The following is a 6,000-nucleotide window of genomic DNA, read 5'->3' on the forward strand; positions in this document are numbered from 1 at the left end:
GTCACTCGCCACAGCTTTCACAGTTGGAAAATTTCTTCCCATCCAGCTTGTGACATATTTTACAGTAAATTACATTCAATGGCACGTCGCATTACCACCACCAGTGCCACCATTACCATTACCAGTGCCGGATTGGAGGTAATTTTAACCTGTAATTGAACATTTGCGATGACAGTGGTACAGTGTCGACTTTCAATGTGGGATCATAATTTGGATCTCTATGTTTACAAAAATGTCCAACTAAATAAGTCACATTACATGTCCGTACAATTAGCTAAATGTCGAACTAATTGTAGATTACTGTACTTTCAATCTGGAAACAATTTAAGAATTGGTGAAAATTGAATAATCAGGAAAGTCCCCAACTATCAATAAGCTCAGAACAACTGCCAAATTCACATACTCATCAAATCCTGGCAAACAAATTATGAAAACATCAATTTGTGTTTTATTATTATTTTGGATAATGTTTTAGAAAGCATTGAACTTTATTTCCTAAACTCTTTTTTGGAAGGTTTAATGGCCCTGAAAAGCGCCTTGTTTTATGGAATGGTTCCAATTTAGAAAACTTAGTACTCGTGGTTTTGAAAAAAAACCATTTCGAACGCCCTCGATGCCGCCTTGTTCTGGATTTGCCACCAAAGCAGTTTGTATAAAGAACAAACTTTTTTCTTCTGCTACCTGATGCCGTTTTGCGATTGCGTTTGCCACTCGCCATTCGCTGCAACTGCCTGTTGTCTTGATGTCCGCCGAACCGAATGTGTTATGTTCCGAATGAAGGTTTTCTTATCGTCGCGAGCAGCTTTGCCAGCCAACTCGATCACTCCGGCGGCCGAAACTATATAACGCCGGCTAGGTGGACTGGTACACAGGTACTAACGCGCTCGACCTAGCTATCTTTTCCGGTGCAATTGGCGGATACACCTACGGGAAATTGCAGACCACCACGGTTCGAGCGGGATTTTGCCTTTCCCTTCACTTTTCCTCCTTTGCCATATCCAACCATGGCTGCTTGTGTTGGTTTGTTGATGTGAGGTGATGCGAAACGATGTGGTGTACGGTTCGGATGAGAATGATCGTTACGGCAGCGGAGAGGGGATTTTTAAGCTGACTGGCTGGCTCGAGAATTACGCATGTGTGAGACTGCGACCAATGTTTCCCTCATTTTTTTTCTTTTTCCTTTCCAATCGTGCTTCATTCTATTTCGCTGCTGCTCTGGTTGCCCGTTTTGGTCGATACGATTTGAGGAGCACAAAATGGACCAATCAAAAATGGGCACATAGTGTATTTGGACAATGCTTGATATTTCACAATTATTCAATTATTTATCTCAAGAAAAATAAAATGTTGTTCGTTATGATAGATGCGTAGATATATTTCCTATCAATTGATGCAAAAACCTTTGCGATCTATTGAGAAATGCTCGAGTTATTAGCGTTCCAAATCTTGCATTTTTTTCTACTTGTGCAGTGCCTAGATTTCCATTTCACCCCCTATATCTTCCGGTTAGACGTAGTCCTACGTCAAAATGAAGAAGAATTGAAAACGGTGGAGATGCAAGGTGTTGCTCCAGAACTATGGGGCACCATGGTTGTTAGGTTCGAGTTTAACAAATTGCGGATCATGAGAACCACATCAATATTATTAAACGCAAATTGAAAAATATGTGTTTGTATACACACGGCACGTAAACGAAAATAAGCTCGGCAGTTGGCGCGTATGCTTCCACCGCCATATAATATTTGTATTCCGGGCAAACTATTTTCTACGAAAACAGCTGTATCAAAATACAAACAACCATGCTTGCCTTCCGAATAATCGACCGTCCTAGAATCCCCACGCTCCAATGGCGGTTGTGAATTTCGGTAAACGAGAAATCTTGCCTGTTTGCAAATCATCGGCACAATAAATTAACATCACTCACAGCTAGCCACCATCAACGAATTTGGGGGGGGGGGCGTATTTATGTTCCGCTTTGGTTCGAACAAATTTTCCGCCCGGATGGATTTTCACCCATTTCTATCTACCGAGCCTATCGCACTCGTTCGTACGGATTAGTGGGTGGTTGCGTGTAATTAGTTACTGTTCGGTAGCGGCTCACTACGAACGGGCGTGAGTTCAAATAACAAATGGAAGCACAGCAGCTAGCGATTGTTCATTCTAATGGCGAATCTAAATATCGTGCAATCGAATTGATCTTCTATTGAACGTTTGTTCCCATTCCTATATACAGAGCTCTCGGGCTCCGGCTCTATCTGCATAAAAACAAAACCGATAAGGATATGATTGGAGGGGAAGCGCGAGTGTTGTATTACACACACAATTATGTTAATTGAAATTCTTCACCGAGTTGTCGGGCAGACGTTTCCGCTTACTGTTACATCATCATATATACATATTTATGAAAGGGGAATACGCATACCTCTTATCAAACCATTTTTTGATGGAACATTTCTACGGGTGGCATGTGGGCGTTATATCTCCCCCTGGATGAAACGGATAAGTTGGAGGGAAAGGATGGAATTAAAACCAACGCAATGCAAAGATTGAAATATAGCGGATATTTTGCTGAATCAGATAAAGAAGTTATTTGAATAACAAAGCAGCTTTAACTTGTACACTTGGGATACTCATGGAGTGCTCATGTTGAACTGATATCAGGTAGAACGTAAATTCATAAAGCCTTGGATGAGTTTTCAAATGTGTGTTATCGAATATGTTCGTATAATATAGATGCAACATGATGCTTTGTTAACCGGGATACAGTATATAACCTGTTGCATTTCAATGCATACAAAAGCAGTACATATGTAACTTATTGTCGTGGAGTATTTAGTGGCAGTTCTCATCATCGCCTTATATTTGGTTATTAGTCGAATCTTAGTAATTACCAATATTTGATTGCATATGGAATTATAATATCAACTCAAGCATTATTACTTTTAGCATAAACATTATTCATTGTATGCACATCGGTTGTTTTTGCGATGATTTGTTTGTGCTATAGAATAACATATAATTACCAGAGAGATTATTCTGGCGATTCTACGTGAGCATATCCAGAATGTCATAATATCATATTTACCAACACCTTCTTTGTATCAACATCGGACGGTGTGTTAGTTATCAGAACCTACCAACCACGTGAATGTCTTTCCCAACTAGCTAAATCCAGGCGACGGCAATGGAAACATAATCAGAAACTCTCCTACGAAAATTTATCGTTTATCCTCCTTTTAACGCAGTACTTTTGAAAATGAAAGCGGCCTCGCAAAACTTTTTTTTTTGTTGCAAATATGTTACTCTTTTAATCCACTTCTCACAACATTTCACCGCATCACTGCATACATATTCCTCTGAATCCTCTTCAACTTACTGTGGGTAAACGCTGGAAAACTCATTCAAATTTTCTCTCGAAGAACACAACACTAACACTTCTGAAGAACTGATGATTTGTTCATTACTGCAAATTGTGTTGGCTCAATCAATCCGTCTTCTGTCTGCCAATTACTGGCAAATCCAATGAACTTTTGCTTTTCAAAACACAAACACAATCCATCCAAGCACCGACAAGGATTCGAAACAACAAAAAACAAACGAAAGCTTGAGGAAATTATCGCTACACAATCAATTTTCTTTTGTGTTTTATCCACTTCTCAGCCGGGAACTGGGATTTGTTAACTTCGACCACGCGCACAAAGTCGCTAGTTAACTAAAGAAAAACTATGTCACGCAAGGAAAAACGCTAAATAGACACTGAACGGAGCCAAACGAACGCGACGAGCACGAGGTGTTGACTGCGTATACTCGCTCCGCACATTGTCAGTCATTGGTGTCTGTGGGAATCGGGATACACTAACACTCGTTTAAGGATTTCACCGCAGGAGTTTTTCCGAGCGGGTTAGGGTTACTAGCGACAAGAAGAAAGTAACGGAAAATGGAGATATGTTTGGACTCGAAGTCAACACCAAAGTGTTTGTTCTAAATGTAGAACGGTTACTTAGATGTCGTCTTATTAGATAATTAAATGTTCTGCCTCAATGTTAAACAAACGGATTTCCATTGTCTGCGATTTTTTTACATTGTTGCATCACATAAAATTGCTCATAGCTCAGAAATGTCTTTAAGGCGTGGTACACAAATTATGCAACGTTAAAAATGCAGATTTTTTACCCCTTCTCCTCTAAGTTACGTAACGCCAACATAATATGTGCACAAAGTCAAAGTCGTTTGGAAATCTATATATGAGGGGCTTAGAATGCAAGGGGCGATTTCTCTTCATCAACTTTTTCTTTAGTTAATAACTCAATTGCAAAAACGTTCCAATTTAAGTTTGCTATGGAATCTGATAGGTGAGGTTCTGACCTATCTTTCACATTGTTAAATACAGCTAGGAATGTATTTGAGGCTAAGCTATGACCAAAAGAGAGAGTCGATGTAGAGAAATCGATCAAATCACTTACACCCCTTTCATTCTAAGCCCCTGATATGAAAATGGATTTCTGTCTGTCTGTCTGCCTGATTCTTATGGATTCGGAAATTACTGAACCGATCGACATGAAAATTGATATGTGTGAGTTTTTGGGGCCGGGGAAGTTTTTCATTATAGTTTGAGACCCCTCCCCCCTCTCTAAGAGGGGGCTGCCATACAAATGAAACACAAATTTCTATATTACTCGGGAATTAATCAAGCAAACGAAACCAAATTTGGAATGTGAAGGTTTTGGGATGCAATAAATGCAATAAAATTATGAATCCTGATGTGATGTGGGAAAAAGCTAATTATTAATCTTCTTCTAAATGCAGCCATTAAAGAGTCTTCGTAGTCTAATTGGTTGCGTGTCCGCTACTAAGCGAATGATCATGAGCTCATAACTCAGAGCTCTCAACTGACCATCTTTGTGTGTTATTCTAGCCACTACATTCTCGCAACAATCATCATGTGGCGGTAATCCCAGACCCTTACTACTCACATTACGGCCTGCTGCATCGGTAATTGGTGCTATTTATAACACAACAATGGAAGCCTCATATCAACAGTCCCGCTGTGTATATAGTCCAACTGTGAGCATTCGAACAACAGGAATATTCTTACGCCGAAAAAAGGCGACATGTGTTGTGTATCGATGGAATAGGAATAGTCTTACGCCTAAATGGCTACTGTGTAACATACAACATTAGATGAAAATGTACACGAATAAATTTGGCTCTGTTACAGCTGAATTGGTAAATGAGTCTAATAAAAATAAACAGATGGGATAAAAAATGGAGCCATTCTCGAGATATCTAAAAAATATTTCTAATTCATTGTCTTTTTAATAGTAAATAGGCCCTTTTAATATGTTTGCCTTGTTATACCGTCATGTTCATGAAATTTTATGAATTTGCTTATACTTTCTAACAACTTCTCCAAATACATCATTATGGTTAAAATATATGTTTAGGAGTTACGTTGAAAAACGTTACATACAATTTCCAACAAGTCACCTATAACGGGTGTTAAATAAAAAATGAGAATTTTTTCAATACCTTTCAGTAACTCAAATAAAGAGCGTAAAATTTTCTTTCTCCAAGAAAATTGCTCTTTGGGAGCCCTAGAAACAGTAGGCGTGTTTGGTTTTGCTAGTTTGAATTTAGTCAAAGCAAAGATGGCGTCGAAACTAAAAGGTTTCGGATGAGCCAGGAAGAAAAGCAAAACACGCGATATGAGTAGCAAACAATATAACGTGTATTAACTGGTTAATGTTTATTATTGGAATGAATATCATGATGGCTACCAAGTGACAGTTCGTTTACACAGTGGTGCACCGCAGAAGTGGGGGCACAATGAGTGCAGTGGTTGCCATCCCAACACCCCTGCTCAACCACAGCATGTCTCCAGTCCTATTTTGGAGCACAGTCCCTTGAAGGTGGCCGCTGGAAGACCCTTGGTCATCACGTCGGCCTGCTGTTCAGACGAGCGTACGAACTTAATTTCAATGAAACCTTGCTTCAACAAAT

The 6,000-nt window shown here is 39.4% G+C and overlaps 1 protein-coding gene across 3 annotated transcripts in view; it reads right to left on the reverse strand.

Annotated features, from left to right (window-relative positions):
* Positions 1–3,763, reverse strand: part of LOC129779509 (START domain-containing protein 10-like) — a 52,567-nt gene extending 48,804 nt beyond the window's left edge. The window contains exon 1 of one of the 3 annotated variants that reach the window (XM_055787015.1): positions 3,377–3,763. The gene's annotated coding sequence lies outside the window, so the exon portion shown is untranslated. Of the gene's footprint in view, positions 1–3,023; positions 3,325–3,376 lie in introns of those variants that run through there. The other 2 variants (XM_055787018.1, XM_055787016.1) reach the window with 2 other exon arrangements.
* Positions 3,764–6,000: the final 2,237 nt, after the last annotated feature.

This window comes from Toxorhynchites rutilus, chromosome 3, assembly GCF_029784135.1.
Source record: "Toxorhynchites rutilus septentrionalis strain SRP chromosome 3, ASM2978413v1, whole genome shotgun sequence".
In the NCBI taxonomy this organism is placed as follows: Eukaryota; Metazoa; Arthropoda; class Insecta; order Diptera; family Culicidae; genus Toxorhynchites; species Toxorhynchites rutilus.